Here is an 18815-nt window from a genome sequence, read left to right as displayed (position 1 = left end):
TGCAATAGACCTGAGTTGGGAAAAAGGGGAGAAATCTCAAACTTAAATCAAATTTGGAGTGTTGATTTTTAGATGAATATTACATGATTACTAAATTGAAACTGTGTTCTACATCTTAAAATAGCTGTAGGAATTTCTATTATGTGGAAGTAACCATGAGCCCTGCCTAAATTTACACCCAGGGTCAAAGGAGAAACGAGTAACCCTCACTAAATAAGCATCAAGGAATAAAAGATGGCTCATGAGTCATACTTGTCTGACATGAAAGTTATACAAATGTACACAGACATAACTTAGTGAAGTTACCAATTTGGGTCTAGACAATTGCAATAAAGCAGATACTGCAATAAAGCAAGTTGCAAAAATCTTTGGGTTTCCCACTGCATATAAAAGTTATGTTTACACTCTGCTGTAGTCTATTAAGTGTGCAATAGCATTATGCCTTTAAAAAAGTACATATCTTTTTTGCTAAAAAATGTCAATGATCATCTGAGTTTTTGGCAAGTTGTAATATTTCTTGCTGATGGAGGGTCTTGCCTCAATTTTGATGGCTGCTGAGTCATCCATCAGCATGGTGGTTGCTGAAGGTTGTGGTGGCTGTAGCAATTTCTTAAAATAAGACAATGACGTTCTCCACAACAACTGACTCTTCCTTTCACAAAAGATTTATCTGTAAAGGCAGTGCTGTTTGATAGTATTTTACCCACAATACAATTTCTTTCAAATTGGAGTCAATCTTCTCAAACCATGTTACTGTTTTATCAACTTGGTTCATGGAATGCTCCATTTTTTTTTTTTTTTTTTTGGTTGTGATTTCAACAGTATTCACAGCATCTTTACCAGGAGTAGATTCCATCTCAAGAAACCATTTTCTTTGCTCATCCATAAGAAGCAACTCCTAATCCATTCAAGTTTTATCATGAAATTGCAGCAATTCAGACCCATCTTCAGGTTTCACTTCTAATTCTAGTTCTCTTGCTATTTCCACCCCATCTTCAGTTACTTCCTTCACTGAAGTCTTGAATGCCTCAAAGTCATCCATGAGTGTCAGAATCCACCTATTTCAAACCTTGTTAGTGTTGATATTTTGACCTCCTTCATGAATCACGAATATTCTTAATGGCATCTAGAAAGGTGAATCCTTTTCAGGTTTTCAATTTTCTATGCCCAGATCTATCAGTGGAATCATTATAGCAGCTACAGCCTTGCAAAATGTATTTCTAGAATAGTAAGACATGGAAGTTGAATTATTCCTTGATACATGAGCTGCAGAATGGATGTTGTGTTAGCAGTCATGAAAACAACATTATTCTCCTGGTATATCTCCATTAGAGCTCTTGAGTGACTAGGTGCATTATTGTCAATGACCATCGTGAAGGGAATCTTTTTTTTTTTTTTTCCTGAGCAGTGGTTTTCAATAGTGGGCTTAAAATATTCAGTAAACCATGCTGTAAACAGATATTCTGTCATCCAGGCTTTGTTGTTCCATTTATAGAGCACAGATAGGGTAGATTTAGCATAATTTTAAGAGTTCAAGGATTTTTGGAATGACAAATGAGCACTGGCTTCAACTTAAGGTCATCAGCTACATTTGCCCCTAACAAGAGAGTTGGCCTGTCCTTTGAAGATTTGAGGCCAGGGATTGACTTCTCCTCTGTAGCTTTTAAAGTCCTAGATAACACCTTCTTCTAATAGAAGGTTGTTTCACCTACATTAAAAAACTGTTGTTCAGTGTAGCCACCTTCATCAATGATGTTAGCTAGATCTTCTGGATAATTTGCCACAGTGTCTCCATCAGCACTTGCTGCTTCACCTTACAGTTTTGTGTTTTGAAGACAGCTTCTTTCCTTAAAGTTCATGAACCAACCTCTACTAGCTTCAGACTTTTCTAGTGTAGCTTCCTCACCTCTTCCAGCCTTCACAGAGTAGAAGAAAGTTAGGGCTTTGCTCTAGATTAGGTTTGGCTTAAGAAAATGTTGTGTCTGGTTTGATCTGCTATCTAGACCAGTAGAACTTTCTCCATATGAGCAATAAGGCTGTTCTGCTTTCTTATCATTTATGTGTTCACTGGAGTAGCTCTTTCAATTTCCTTCAAGAACTTTTCCTTTGCATTCACAGCTTGGCTAACTGTTTGGTATAAGAGGTCTAGCTTTTGGTCTATCCCAGCTTTCGACATGCTTTCCTCACTGTGTAATCATTTCTAGCTTTTGATTTAAAGTGAGAGATGTGTGACTCTTCCTTTCACTTCAGCATTTAGAGGTTTGTGTAGGGTTAAGTGGCTTAATTTCAATATTGCTGTGTCTCAAGGAATAGAGAGGCCCAAGAGGACAGAGAGAGATATGAGAATGGTAGGGCAGGTTGGTGAAGCAGTGAGAACACAGACAACATTTATTGCCTAAGTTTGGAATCTTTATGGGCATGGTTCATGGTGCCCCAAAATAATTACAATAATAACATTAATGATCACTGATCACAGATCATTATAACAGATATAATAATAGTGAAAATACTTGAAATACTATGCGAATTACTAAATTATGACACAGAGACATGAAAACTGGTGTTGGAAAAATGGTGCCAATAGATTTGCTTGATGTAGGCCTGCTAAAAATTTTCAATTTGTAAAAAGCATAATATCTGTGAAGTGCAATAAATCAAAGCACAATAAAGAAGTATGCCTGTATATGAAAGCATAAACATACATACACATGTGTATTGAAATGACAGTTCTCAATACACATGCTCAAGAATTAAGAGTTCATTGGCATCTACTCTAAGAACAGCAATGATCTTGACTGACTTTTCTAAGAGGAGGGATGATGTTACAAGGAACAAGTAAATTGACACCTAGATATTATTCAATAAATCTTCTTAGAATAGCATATCATTATATTAATTGTGCTCATTTGGTCAGTTACTTCATTATTCAGAGTAATTAACAGGTAAATCTTAGTTGACAAAAGACATATCTTAAAATCTCAGTAGCTTAACCAGTAAATGTTTATTTCCTATCACCTCCCTATCTGATTCTTGTGGAGAGGGCGCCTCCATCTGAGACCCATGGCCTCCATGAGACTGAAGCAAGATCTCCCTGGCCAGAGTCACGTGGCCCCAACTGGGGGGCTGAGGAACTCAGAGGAGTGCCCGATGTTTGGAAAGCACTTGCTTTCTCTGCCACAGTGATTCACCGTATGCCCATCAATATTGATTGAGCAACTATTAGATAAATTGGATGCTTTTTGGTAGGGAAAATCACAAACATTAGAATCAGACACATCTGGTCATGATTCCCTACTATTTGCTAGATATTAATAATTAGCAAGTTTCTACACCTCTCTGAGTTTTATTTTTCACGTCCATAAAATGGGAGTAATTATATTAACCCCCATAGGATGATTATAAGTACCAAATAAGATAAGATATATATATATAAAGTTCTTTGCACAATAGTGACATGAATAAATGCTGGGTTTCTTTTGCCATGCCTGCAGGGTTTTACTGTCAGAGTTATACAAGACAGAAAGATTTCTAAGTAATGGTCCCCATCCGCAAACAGCATGCAAACTTGGAGAGAGCAGTAATGCAAGTACACAAATGCTTAAAATAAAAGACATTATGAAAGAGCTATAGAGTTGATAGAAATAAGAGATTCTAATGAGAACACATGGGCACAGGGAGGGAAACAACACACACTGAGGCCTTTCAGGGGTGGGGCGAGAGGAGGGAGAGCATTAGGACAAATAGCTAATGCACGAGGGGCTTAAAACCTAGATAATGAGTTGATAGGTGCAGCAAACCACCATGACACATGTATACCTATGTAATAAACCTGCACCTTCTGCACATGTATCCCAGAACTTAAAGTAAAAAAAAAAAAACTTATTGAAAAAAGTAAATAAGAGGTTTTATAAGAATTTAAAGGAAAAACTGTCACTTCTGGCTGTAGAAGGCTTTCTAGGGTAAGTTATATTTGAGCTTTGTTTGGAAGAATGGAGAGGACTTCAAAGTAAGATGGGAGGATTTGGCAATTGTATGTTGTATTGGTCAGAGTTCTCCAGAGAAACAGAATCAATAGGATGGAAGGATGGATAGATAGGTAGACAGATAGATAGATAGATAGGTAGACAGACAGACAGATAGATAGATAGATAGATAGATAGATAGATAGATAGATAAAGATATATGAAGGGATTTATTATGGGAACTGGCTCACATGATTATGGAGGCTGAGGAGTCCCATGGTAGGCTGTCTGCAAGCTGGAGAACCAGGGAGCCAAGGGTATGACTCTCAGTCTGAGGGCGGGTGGAGGTGCTGGTGAAGGTCTTGTAGTCCAAAGGCAGGAGAAGATGAGTGTTGTATCTGCAGAAGACAGAGAGCAAGTTTGCCCTTCCTCCACCTTTTTGTTCTATGTGGTCCTTCCCCAGATTGGATGATGCCCACTCACGTTGGTGAGGGCTGATCACTTTTGCTCAGTCCACTGCTTCAAATGCTAATCTCTTCCAGAAACACCTGGAAATAATGTTTAACCAGCTATCTGGGTGTCCCTTAACCCGGTCAAGGTGACACCTAAAATTAACTATCACGTATGTAGAAAGAAGTATTTGAGTAAAGGTACAAAATTTTAAAAATTTGTAAACTATTTAGTGGACCAGAAATAGATCAATTTTGACAGCCAGGGAAGCTTAGGATAGGGGAATGGCAAAAATAAGGCTGAAAAAGACAAAGTGTCCATTGAGTGGGGAGGTCTTGAATGTTTGCAGATGGAGTTTGGACTTGATCCGGTAGGTAATTGGGGGATAATTACAGACATTTTAAGGAGTGGAGTAATAGCATCAATGTGACATATGTAGGAAGAGATAAAACTTGATGACAAGTAAATAATAACAAAAGTAACAAAAGTATTTTCCCTTCTCTCTAGCAGGGAAGAGAACCAAGAGAAAAAGGATCTTAGAAAATGCTTAATCCACTCTTGATAACTTGTAGATTAAAAACATCGAGATCAGAGAAATTAAATGACTAGCCTGAGGTTACTTGATGAAGCAGAAATGGGTACAAGATGTTCTGATGTCATCATTTTGATGCTGTCACTTTAGTGAGTTCTCTTCAATGCTTTGTTAACATTCCAATAGCTCAAAGCAACCTGGGATTCTCAGGCTGCCCCTGACTTTCTTCTGAGGAGGAAACTAGCCCGAATGCCCTTGACATGCCAGTGACTTAGCTTTCTATAATTCCCAGATACGATTCTAATTTTAATTCGCTCAGCATCTGTTTGTTGACCACCTACTATAAGCCAGGCACTGCATTTGGTGCTGTGGATACAACAAGGTTAACTTTGTGAGATTTCTGCCCTTAGATAAAGCATGTGGAAATTCAGTGAGGTAGGAGAATATTTTAGCTGAGGTGTTTGAAGAGGGAACCTAAGGAAAGAATGGCTTGAAGATCAGGTTCACAAAGGAATGAATTTCTAAAGTTGGATATCCACAACCTGTGAAAACTGGCAACGGGGAGATATCTGAGACGCCCTTCAAACTGCTCCAGTAAGAGCCTGTTTACTTCCCCTGCCTGCATAAGCAACCTTGGTTCCTAGTGGGTGTATGTGTGGGAGATTGCAAGTGCACGTAAAAAAATATTTGTATGCACACATGCTTCTCTCTAATACTTACAAACTCATTGCAGTGCAAATTCGTTCCTTTCCCCTGCCCACCAGTTGTCCATCATCCAACTCCCCCACTTTCTGCTCTCACCTCCCCACCTTTGGGATATCACTAGATAGTTGTCTGACCTTAGGAAGAGAAGCATTTTTGTGGTGATGGATCAATTTCCAGGATATTAGGAAAATCAGATAGGATTTCAGTGTTGATTTTTTTCTTGGTACCCTGGAAATTTATCCATGACGACATTAATTGTTCTCATCCTAAGGTCAGGCAACCGCCTGTCAGTTGTTATCCATGCTGTCCCAAAGGTGGGGAGATGGGAGCAGTCCACTCTGGGCTGCAGACAACAAGGAGCCACACAGTCTGTAGAACACTTAAATATAATAACAAAACCAACTGAAAGCCCGTCTCCTTATTATCCCCGTGTAACTCCCACCAAAGTCTCAGTTCTAACAATTGCTTGCACCAGAGCAAACTGCTCCCCTGCCTCACCCTGGACCCCCAGGGGTCAAGCCTAGCTTCCACCTTTCAGAGCCTGCTGAGAGGCATCAGTTCAGATAATTCCCCCACCACCTCCATTTCCTCCCTACACCCTATCCTCACTGATTGGGAGAAGGGAGGAGCACCTTCGGGGGAAATGCAATGTTTGGGAGGGAGTGTCATTTGTTCCAGTCACCACCTAATTGGGAGAGAGGGGCAGGCTTTCCAAAGCCAAGGGAGCACTTCAGCCACCCTTCCCTCTCCCTCCAAGGCTATCTGTGTCACCAGCCAACTTTCTGATCTGTCCCTAGTGGCTAGAACAGAAGGAAAAAAAATTAACAGGGTAGAGAAGGCATGGCATTTCCAGGCAAAGTGAGGTTAGGAACTTCCCTTCCCCTGCAAATTTACCAGTTTCCAAGAGGCACGGTGCCTACAGCCTGAGAGGTGTCCACAGAGAGATTGCACAGGAACTGTAATCTTGCCAGGACAATCACTGAATGGTGGTGGTGTTTAGGGGACAGGGGGTGGGCGGTAAAAAGGGGGAGGCAAGATAGCAGGGAGGGGGAGAAGGGAGGCAAAGCTGCTTGTTCCCACCAGCTTCTGGGTCAGTCAGAAGACATAGCCCAGTGTTCAGGTGGGCTCCCCACATCTGTGCGGCATGCTGGAGCCCACTACCTGACCACGTGTGGCACGTGAACACACACAAAGCCATAGTTATAGCTAAGTAGGTCCAGGACACACTTGCTCTCCTCTCTGCCTGTACTGAGGGATGCAGGAACTACATCAATAGTTTCAAGTTTTAAGTAAAATATCCCTTCAACTGAGAATCCCAGATCCTGTGTCTCACCATTTAAGTGCACCCCAAGGTAGGCATGCGATTCAAGCTTGGGCATGCAGGTGCCCCTCTGGGCACATTTACTTTCAATGAATGAGGGAGCACACAGGCTGGCTGGAGGCATATTCAGTGAGGGGACAGCAACAGGGTTCCTGCTAGAAGACCTTGGCTGTGGTGGCTTGTCCAGCCCACTAGAGCTCTCTCAGCTGCACAGTTCCAAGGCTGTTCTCTCCTGGTTATCCAAGGATAGTGGAAGTGCGTTTGCATGGCTGACGGCATGGGTCCTGATAGACTCTTTAACTGCTGGACCTTGCCATAGACATCCACATCTCTACAATAGCACTGGTCACAGAACATTCTGGGTACAATAGCCAGAGTGTAATAATTATTTCCTCTTGATAGGGTGCAAACACTCCAAGTAAAGTTCAACCAGCTGTTAGCATTTCTGCCATCTTAAGTCCTTCAGCTTATGTGACCTGCACACTCTGGCTTTTCCTTCTTGCTCTGTGGAAATGCATTTTCTGTCTCCTTTGACAACGATTTCTCTGCCTGACTTTAAAATAATGGCATTCCTTAGGGTCTCTTTTTATTCTCTTCTTTCTCCTTAGGAGATTTCTTTCATTCCTATATTTTAAAAACAATCTGTGACTGGCAGGACTTGTTCCAAAAACTCACTGTGCGAATATAAACCCATGTTCATATTTTGCAACTCAAATGAGATCTGGCTAGTTGAGAGCCCTACCTTCCACATTAACAAATATTGAAGTATTTTCCCTTCTGCTGCTAAGTAAGGAGGCCCTGGGAATACTGCTTCAGCAGCCCAAGATGGGGCTAGGATGGGGTGAATCAGTTTCTCATGAGAAAAACCTGAAATTCCATCATCTTTTGCCTCTTGCTACCACACGGCTGTTGACAACACATCCAACCCAGGTGGGCAGATGCCAGTGTTAATCCAGAGCCTGAGTAGATTCCCTAGGTGGGCCTTTCCTCCTTCAGGGCGAGGTGTGGCCAGGGGCATCTCTTATTTGCTTACCTCAGATCTTAGGATCTGGTGCTCCGCAAAGCTCCAACATCAGCCAGTGTTCCAGCTCACCTTGCAAAGACCCAGAATGGCTATTCTCTTCTTCCCTGAATTCCACCTGCTCAGGCCAGCCAGCACCTTCTTCCAGGGTTTCAACACAAAGTGGTCCTTAACCTCATTACCCCCACAATGGACTCTCATGTCCTCTCAGAATCCAAATGCAGCAACAAAGACATTCTCATAGCTCTCCTTTCCCTAACACCATGCCCTGATCAGATCCAGAAGCCACCCTCCACCATTTCAAGAAAGAGAATGTTCTTCTGTGATTTCCCCTCTGAAGACAGACCAAGGTGATATTTTAGACTCTAACTGCTCACTAGCCCAGTGACTGTCAGAAAAATTTTTACCCTGACCACAGTAAAAAAAAAAAAAAAAAACATATTTTATAAAAATAAAGATTCAGGAACTGTTCCAGATTAAAAGAGACTGAAGAGACACGACAGATGAATGCCACACAGGATCTTGGATCTTCTTTTGCTATAAAAGGCATTATTGGGACAATAACCAAAAATCCCAATATTGTCTGTAGATTAGATAATAGCAGCATTTCAATGTTAATTTTCTGGTTTTGATAACTACATTGTGGTTATATGAAATAATTCCTGTTTTTAAGACATAAATACTGACTTATGTGTAAAGGAGCATTATGTCTGCAGGTTTTGAATGATTCAGAAAAGTGTATGTGTGTGTGTGTTTATATAAGTAAAACATTAACTTATGAGGAATCTGGGTGAAGGATAAAGAATATCTGGGGGCCAGGTGCGGTGGATCATGCCTTTAGTCCTAGCACTTTGGGAGGCTGAGGCAGGCAGATCACCTGAGGTCAGGAGTTCCGAGACCAGCCTGACCAGCATGGTGAAACCCCATCTCTACTAAACATACAAAAATTAGCCGGGCATGGTGGCATGTGCCTGTAATCCCAGCTACCCAGGAGGTTGAGGCAGGAGAATCGCTGGAACCCAGGAGGCGGAGGCTGCAGTGAGCCGAGATGGTGCCATTGCACTCCAGCCTGGGTGACAGAGCAAGACTCGAATTCATTAAAAAAGAGTATCTGGGAATTCTTAGACTTTTCTTGAAATGTTTCTTTAAGTCTGAAATTGTGTCAATATTAATATAGTAAAAAATAGTTTTTATATTGCCACACAGTGAATGTACACATACGCACATGTTCACGTATTTATTCATTCAATTAATGTTTAGTGACTGCCAACCATACACCATTCTAGGCAATGTGTATACATCAATAACCAAAATAGGCAAAAATATTTGCCCATGAAGCCTATGTGCATATCTAGTCACCCATGATCATGTATGTATATAGGTACACATGTGTGTATATATGTGTTTATATACACTTGCATAAAACCGAAACAAAAGTTTTTAAGTTATATTTATTAGTGGAACACCATGATTTAAAAATTCTATCTCATTAATGACATAAAAAATATTGTTTTCCTGAGCCACTCAAGGATCATAATCTGTAGTTTACAAAGCACAGCACTAGAGCAGAGGAAGAAAAGCAACAACAAAATCCCCCCAAATGTAAGTTTTCATCCAGAACATTTTATAACACTAATTTTTGAGTACAACATAAACCTATCTTCTTTTTTACTTTTATTTTATTTTTGAGACAGGAGACAGGGTCTTGCTCAGTCAACCAGGCTGGAGTGCAGTGGCAAGATCATAGCTCACTGCAGCCTCGAACTCCTGGCCTCAAGCGATCCTTCCACCTCAACCTCCTGAAACGCTGGGACTACAGGTGTGAGGCACCACACCCACACTAAACCTATCTTCTGATCTCCATATCTCCATATCCAACTGTAAACCTGCCATAGCTGCAGCCATTCCAAACTCTTCCAGTCTAAAATTAAACTCTTGATCTTTCCCTTAAGACTGTTCTTCCTCCAGCATTTCCCATTTCAGGAAATAACACCTCAACCCACCAGTTGCTCATCTTAGAATGACTGGAATCATCCTTAACACCTCCCTTTTCTTCACTCCCCATAATGATCAGTAACCAAGTCCCGTTGATTCTGTATCCTAAATATATCTTGAATTCATTTTTCCTTTTCTTTTTGTCTGACACTGTTATAGTCTAAATTCATCAACATCTTTAACCTAAATTACTGTAATAGTTTCCCACTTGGTATCTCTATCTCCAATAGTTCTCACTTCAATTAATTCTTCATATGACAGCCAAAAACATTTTTTAAAGCTTAAGGCAATTATGTCTTAACCTTTATGATCTTCCCAGTGCTTGTAGGAGAAACTAACACATCCTTGAAAGTGTATTAATTATATTTTACTGTGAAGAAAAGAAAACCCAAATAACTGGATTCACCGGATAGAAATTTCTTCTTTCTCACATAAAAGACATAAAAGGTAGGCAGCTTAGGGCTGATTCATCTAATATGGTATCCAAGACCTGGATCCCTTGCCTTTTTCTGGCATTTGCAGCATGAAGCTTTCACCCTGGTAAAGATATCTGCCTGATCTCCAGTCACTGCCTCTATCTTCCAGCTAACTGGAAGGAGGAATCAAAGGAACAAGAACATTCTCTCCCTTGAGAGACCATTCAGCTGGCCTTGAGTTGTTCCCAACTTTATCACACAACCAGACCTAGCTGCAAGGCAGGTGGGATATAAAGTCTTTTATCCCCTTGGACAGTATCCAGCTAAAAAGTTGCATTCATCATGAAGAGTTTGAAAGTGGATGTTGAGGTGCCCCTACTAATCTGCCTTTAAGGCTGATCAACTCTGGCCACACTGGCCTCCCTGAAATGAACAAACATCCCCACATCTCTGGGTCTTGGCCATGTTGCCACCTTCCTGAAATGTTCTTCTGCCTGCTTCCTTGGAGAAAACTTCTTTGACCCAAAAGGCAAGGTGATAATTACTCTCTTAATTCCTTGTGTATCTCACTCATAGCATTAATTTAATTATACATTTGTCCACATAAGCATTTGGCTAATATTGTTATATTGTATTTCAGATATTTCAGCCTAGCAGAGAGGCATGTGTGTATATAAACAGGTAAAACCTAATCTGTATCAACAAATTAGAGCTGGCCAATAATCTTATAAAGTTAGTACATTTGAACAAATCTGTAAGGCATAACATAGCTTTATTACATAAGGAGTGACAGAAGTAATGGAGTTTGGCATATTTAAGATATGTGATTGGTTGGAAGTCAGACAGCATGCCTACTGTCCTTATATGAATAAGATACAAAATATAGATACAAAATATAGTAAGCCCATTAGTACTCACGGCACTAGTACTCACTCATGGTCCAGTGCCCAGCCAGGGTATGACACAAAGTATACATTCGTATGTGGAGTGAAAAAATAAATCAGTTAACTTGGCATTTATTCTGTGGTTAACAATGCTTAGTATAAAACTAAAAAGCCAATTGAGAGATACAAATCAATATTCTGATGAGCTTCTTTTCATGTGTTTGTTGGTTGCATAAATGTCTTCTTTTGAGAAGTGTCTGTTCATATCCCTCATCCACTTTTTGATGGGGTTGTTTGTTTTTTCTTTTTTTCTTGTAAATTTGTTTAAGTTCCTACAGATTCAGGATATTATACTTTTGTCATATGGGTAGATTGTAAAATTTTTCTCCCATTCGGTAGGCTGCCTGTTCACTCTGATGCTAGTCTCTTTTGCTGGGCAGAAGCCCTTTAATCAAAACCACAATGAGATACCATCTCACACCAGTCAGAATGGTGATTATTAAAAAGTCAGGAAACAATAGATGCTGGCAAGGCTGTGGAGAAACAGGAACACTTTTACACTATTTGTGGGAATGTGAATTAGTTCAACCATTGTGGAAGACAGTGTGGTGATTTCTCAAGGATCTAGAACCAGAAATACCATTTGACACAGCAATCCTATTACTGAGTATATACTCAAAGGAATATAAATGATTCTACTATAAAGACATATGCACATGTATGTTTATTGCAGCACTATTTACAATAGCAAAGACTTGGAACCAACCCAAATGCCCATCAATGATAGCCTGGATAAAGAAAATATGGCACATGTACACCATGGAATACTATGCAGCCATAAAAAAGAATGAGATCATGTCCTTTGTAGGGACATGGATGAAGCTGGAAACCATCATCCTCGGCAAACTAACACAGGAACAGAAAACCAAACACCGCATGTTCTCACTTATAAGTGGGAGTTGAACAATGAGAACACATGGACACAGGGAGGGGAACAGCACACACTGGGGCCTGTCAAGGGGTGGGGGGGGGTAAAGGGAGGGAGAGCATTACAACAAATACCTAATGCTTGTGGGGCTTAAAACCTAGGTGATGGGTTGATAGGTGCAGCAAACCACCATGGCACATGTATACCTGTGTAACAAACCTGCACATTCTGCACAAGTGTCCTCAAACTTAAAGTTAAAAAAAAGAAAATAAAGGTAATTTAAAAATGTACAAAAATCAATATTTTTGGTTTTGCTGTGTGTTTGATTACATTGCTGTCAAGTAGAGTGAGGCAAGCATTTGTATTTTATCACAGGTTGTGAACATTAAGATATAATTCTCATAACAAAACTCATTTAATGTACATAATAAGTTCAATTTTAGTATATTCACAGAGTTGTGCAATTATGATCACTATCTAATTTTGAATAATTAATCCATCCCGAAATGAAGCCCCACACCTGTTAGCAGTCAGTCCTCATCCCGCTACTAATTTATTTGTATTTCTATTGTATTGTCCATTCTGGACATTTCATGTAAATAGCTGATTTATTTCACATAGCATAGTGTTTTTAAAGTTTACCCATATTGTAGTTTGTATCAGTCATTCATATTTTTTCTTACAAATAACATTCCATTGTTTGTATAGACCGCATTTTCTGTGTCTCTTCATCAGTTGATGGATGTGCGGGTCGTTTTCACTTTTTGGTTATTGTGGTTATTGCTGTAAGAACATTTGTGTACAGGTTTTTGGGTGACCATATGTTTTCATTTCTCTTGGTTATTGGATGGGTATCCTGTTGCTTCTGTAACAAATCACCATAAACTTAATGGCTTAACACAACCCAAATTTATTTTCTTATGGTTCTGGAGGTCTGAAGTCCAAAATCAGTTTCACCAGGGTAAAATCAAGGCGCTGGCCATGCTGCCACCTTTCTGGGAGCTCCAGGGGGACCTTTTCCAACTTCTTAAGACACCCAAACTCCTTGGCTCTACCAGCGATGGCATCTTCCCACCTGTGTTCCCATGATCATTATCAAAAGATAATGGTTTCTGCCTCTGTTGATAATGATCTCTGCCTCCCCGATCCCTGCCTCTGCTGTAACATCTCTCTCTGCCTCCATTGTCGCATGGCCTTCTCTGACTCTGATCCCCTCAACCTCCCTTTATAACAATGCTTGTGATTACATTCAACCCACACAGATAATCCAGGTTCATCTCCCCATCTCAAGACACTGAATGACAGGTGGAAGCTTCCTTTTTCGTGTAAGATAACACGTTCACAGGTTTCAGGGATTAGGAGGTGAGCATCTTTGAGGGGCATTATTTTGTTTCCTATAGTATCTAGGAGTGGAATAGCTGAATATGGCAACTCTAAGTTAAACATCTTGAGAACTATCAAACTGTTTCCAAAAGTGGCTGCATCAGTTTACATTTCCACAAGCAAAACCTATGAGCCTTCCAATTTCTCCACATTCTTGCCTACCTTTGTTGTTGTCTGTTTTTTTTTTTTTTTATTATAGTCATCCTAGAAGATGGGAAGTAGCATCTGTGTTTTTAATGTACATTCCCTAATGACTAGCAATGTTGAGAATCTTTTTATATACGTCTTAGCCATTCTTACATTTTTTTTTTGGAAAAATATCCGTTCAAATCTTTTGCCCACTTTTCTTTTTAAGAGATGGGGTCTTGCTCTGTTTCCCAGGCTGGAGCGCAGTGGCACAATCATAGCTCACTGCAGCCTTCCACTCCTGGGCTCGAGAGATCCTTCTGCCTCAGCCTGCTGAGTAGCTAGGACTATAGGCACAAGCCACCATGCCCAGCTAATTTTTTTATTATTTATTTTTGTAGAGACAGAGTGTTGCTATGTTGGTAGTTTTTTTGCCCACTTTTAATTTGATTATTCATCTTTTTCTTGTTGAGTTGTAAGACTTTTTTACATATTCTGGATAAAGTCCCTTATCAGATGTATGATATATAATTTGCAAATGTTTTCGCCCATACTGTGTGTGGCCTTTTTATTTTCTTGATGTATCATTTGCAGCAAAATGTTTTTAATTTTGATGAGGTCTTCATTAGTGAAAGTTCTTCAGAGAGACAGAACTAATAGGATATATAAATGTATATACACATACAGATGGATGTAGATATAGATACATGAGAGAGGATATATTAGAAGAACTGGCTCACATATGGAGGCTCAGAAGTTTCATGGTAGTGTGTCTGCAAGCTAAAGCTCCATGGGTGCTGGTAGCATGGTTCAGTTCAAGTGTAATGCCTAAGAACCAAGGAAGCCAGTGGCATAACTCTCAGTCCAAGGCCAAAGGCCTGAGAGCCCCAGGAGGCCTCTGGTGTACATGCCAGAGTCCAAAGGCCAAAGAACCTGAAGTTCTAATGTCCAAGGACAGAAGTGAAGGGATGTTTCAACTCCAGTGGAAAGAGAGACAGACAGCAAATTCATCCTTCTTTCCCCTTTTTATTCCATCTGGGTTCCCAGCTGATTGGACGGTGCCTGCCCACACTGAGGCAAATCATCCCCACTCAGTCTATCCACCCATGTGCCAATATCCTCCAAAACTACCCTCTCAGACCCACCCGCAAACAATACTTCCCCAATCATATAGGCATCCCTCCATTTAGCTGACACCTAAAATGCACCATCACAAGGTCCAATTTATTTAATTTTTATTTTGTTGATCTTGCTTTTGGGTATCGTATCTAAGAAAACATTGCCTAATTTTATGTTACAAAGATTACTCCTATGTTTTCTTCTAAGAGTTTTATAGTTTTAGCTCTTATGTTTAAGCCTATGATTCATTCTGAGATTTTTTGTGTGTGATATAATAAAGGGTACAACTATGTCTGTCTTGGACATGTGAATGTCTAGTTGTCCCAGCTCTCTTTGTTGAAATGACTGTTTTTTTCCCCACTACATGATCTTAGCTCACTTGTTAAAAATCAGTTAAATATAAAGGTAGAGGTTTATTTTTACTTTCACCTCGATTCCATTCATTTACGTGTGTATCCTTATGTCAGTTGCATTCTATCTTTATTATTGTAACATTGCAGTAAGCTTTGAAGTTGCAAGTGTGGGTCTTCTAAATTTGTTTTCTTCTAAAATTGTTTTAGCTATTATGGGGTCCTTGTACTTTCACACATTTTAGGACCAGTTTGTCAATTTCGGCCAAAAAGCCAGCTGGGATTTTGATAAAGACTGTGATGAATCTGTAGATTAATTTAGGAAATACTAACATTTTAATGATAATAAGTCCTTTAATCCCAAAACCTGGGATATCTTTTCATTCATTTAGATCTTCTTTTATTTCCTTTGGGAATGTTTTGTATTTTCAGTGAAAAAGTCTCATACTGTACACTGTGTGCACTTGTTAAATTTTTTCATAAGCATTTTATGTTGATGTTATTATAAGTAAAATTATTTTCTTAACTTTATTTTTGGGTTGTTCCTTGCAAGTGCATAGAGATACAACTGACTTTTTTATTATATTGATCTTGTATCCTGAAACTTTTTTGAACTCATTCATGAGTTATACTAATTTTTTAGTAGATTCCTTAGGATTTTCTATATGCAGTATTATGCCATTTCCAAGTAGAGATTATTTTACTACTTCTTTTCCAATGTGGATGCCTTTTATTTATTTTTCTTACTTAATTGCCCTGGTTAGAACCTCCAGTGCAATAGTGAATAGATGTGGCAAGAGTGGATAATGTTGTTTCTGATTGTAGGGGAAAAACATTCTGCCTTTCACCAAGTATGGTATTAGCTGTGGATATTTCACAGATGACCTTTATCAGGTTAAGGAAGTTTCCTTTTATTCCAAGTTTGTTGAGTGTTTTTATGATGAAGGAATGCTGGATTTTGTCAGATACCTTTTCTACATCTGTTGAGATGATCATGTGGTTTTTGCTCTTTGTTCAGATGTTAAATCAACTTTAATTTTTTAGACACGGTTTCCTTTAATTCTTAGAATGTATATATGTGTGTATATATATATTTATATGTATATATAATAACTGGTTTAAAATATTTGTTCATTTGGTCCCCTTGGGAACTTTTTCTATTGACTGCTCTTTTCCTTCATATAAACCTTCCTTTCCTGTTTATCTGCATATCTTCTAATATTTTATTTCAAATTGAGCATTTTTGATATGATGTGGCAACTCTGGGTATCAGATTCCACCCCTACTCCTGGGTTTTGCTGTTGCTGGTGTTTGTTTAATGATATTTGTTAATTAATTCTGTAAAGTATGTGTTCCCTGTAGTGTGAAGTTACTGAGCCTTTGCTTAGTTAGCTTAGCAGTCAAACAACAATAGGTCAGAGATTTTCTTACATGCCTTGAACATATAAAACTTCCATCCTTTGCTGAGAGACTCTGTGTGTGTGTTGGGGTGTGTCTTCAATGCTCAGGTAGTTTACAGCTGTCTTAGCCTTCACTCCCTGCTTGTACAGGGCCTGAAAGTCAGCCAGAGATGGAAGATTGGGTTCCTCTCAGATGTTGCTAGGGAATGCACACAGCTCTGCACACGTATGTGGCCTTCTTTCTATATCCTCAGGAATACTTCAGAGCTTTCTGGAGCCCTGTATGGATAACACATTCCCCAGATCTTCCTTTTTAGTTTTTGGCCAACCTCTTGTTTGGTCCTATTGGTATCACAGTCCCAAGAAACTGTGATGCTAAACAATTTTCAAAGCTTTGTTTCCAACCAGTTCTCTGGGGGTATTGCTTTTCTAGCAGAGTGAGCTCCAAGTCAGGTCAGATAGTGACTGCAGATAGAGCTTTCCTGGCAGATTGGGCTGTATGTCAAGTCAAATAGTGACACTGATCTGAAGATGGGAACTTTCGAGAAGTTTCAAATCAAGTCTGTCCCATCTAGTGGCTGCAAGGCTGCTGGTTTTTGTAGCAACTGTGGCTGCCAGATGGTTAGTATTCAAGGCTCCTATGGACAAATTAAAAGATCACAAATACCCTGTTCTCATGTAGGTTCAGCAGTTTTTCTTAAATAAATGTTTCTCAAATAATTGCCTGCCTTTTATTAACTTTCGGAGCTCTGAACAAGTTGTTTTGATGGCTTTTGTCATTGTTTCTGTTGCTTTTATAGAGGGCAAAATTTATTTCAATTCCTCTCTGCCATTCCTGAACTCCTGCCCCTGATAAAATTCTCACTGATTATCAAAATGTACCCCTCTTCAGTGATTAGAAATAGAAATTATAAACCTAAACAAACAAACAACTTAATTCAGGCTTGGATAAAATTAAAATATAAGTCACAGTGGTAAACCTTAAGAAAGAATCAGAGTCTACTATCAAGTATTTTCAATTTTAAAGTACTCTTCTTATAAAAAGAATATTTACAATCCAGAGTCCAGATAAGAGCTCAGAGAACAATGAACATTCTTAAGAAAATACATACAAAGGAAAAAAATAGTTATTTTTATGCCAGTCCTGAAATGACACCAACTCTTCAATAGGACTAGAACATCCTTCCTACTTGTTTGCCCAATATTAAGTACAAAGTTGTTGCTTACTTCTTCTGGTGCATAATCTTCTGATGATCAGGAAAACCGCAGATCTGGTATCAACTTTTCACATACTGCATAAAAGAAAATATAAACTGTTAGATTCAGATTCAAAGGCAATAAGAAGCCTGAATGTTTTTTGACAGATACTAGCTTTCCATTGAAATTTCCATTGAATATATGTGATAAATACAGTTAGGTGTATTGGTAGAGAGATATTTTACCTCCATATAAGTTACTACTTAGTCTTTCAGCAAATAGAAATAAAAGATGGCTATTGGTATTTCAACTTAAGACAATGCTATGGGGTACAGAAGAACAATTTATAGAAAAATAAGTCTTTAAAGAATTGGAGGATGCCCTTATATTTTTTATGTGTATGTGTTTTGGATTGCTACTGACACCATCTTTTTTAAAAAATTGATGTTCATTCGTCGTGAAAAAGAAGCACCTGGTGACTTGACATTTTCTAAATTGTCCCTTTTCTCCTAAACATCTGTTTTTGTTCAAAGTCTTTGGAATGAATACACATCCAGGAGCGAAGAAGACAAGCTCAACTGCCATTCTCTGAGCAGTTCAAGGCATACTGACTTGCGGGAGTTGTGTGGTGGTCCACTCTGACTGCAAGGACCCCTTTTTTGAACTGAACAGAGTCAAGTGGAATCAAAGGTGAGTCTATGACTTGTCTTGGACAAGAAACAGTTTATTGATGAATCAGCTGCAGCAACATGCCTTTCCTGCAGAGAGCTGAGTCAGAGCAAATTTAAGGCAAGTATTCTGACAGCTTCTAAAGAAGAATTTGCAAGTTGTTCCCTCCAATCTGGCACAAACCCAGATCATTGAATAGAATTTAAGGTTTTTTGGGTGTGTGTGTGTTTTTTTTTTCAGTTGTGCCTGGGTGGTTTTCTTTCTTTTAAAAAAATTGACTCAAAAGTTTCCACTGAGTTCCAATCAATATGCCTGAGTTGGGCCAAGTCATCCTGGCAGAGGAAAGCACTGAGATTG

General features: G+C 39.2%; 1 long non-coding RNA gene across 2 annotated transcripts in view; it reads left to right on the top strand.

The window, feature by feature from the left end:
- The window catches only part of LOC117086677, a 142507-nt gene that overhangs the window by 12521 nt on the left and 111171 nt on the right, over positions 1 to 18815 (top strand). For both annotated transcript variants that reach the window (XR_004438527.1, XR_004438526.1), the window contains exon 2: positions 18323 to 18479. This is a non-coding gene — a long non-coding RNA (uncharacterized LOC117086677). The remainder of the gene's footprint in view (positions 1 to 18322; positions 18480 to 18815) is intronic.

Source organism: Trachypithecus francoisi, unplaced genomic scaffold (genome assembly GCF_009764315.1).
Source record: "Trachypithecus francoisi isolate TF-2019V2 unplaced genomic scaffold, Tfra_2.0 Lachesis_group10, whole genome shotgun sequence".
NCBI classification, from domain to species: domain Eukaryota; kingdom Metazoa; phylum Chordata; class Mammalia; order Primates; family Cercopithecidae; genus Trachypithecus; species Trachypithecus francoisi.
Note: the sequence above shows the minus strand (reverse complement) of the source record. Positions and strands in the feature narration are given on the sequence as shown.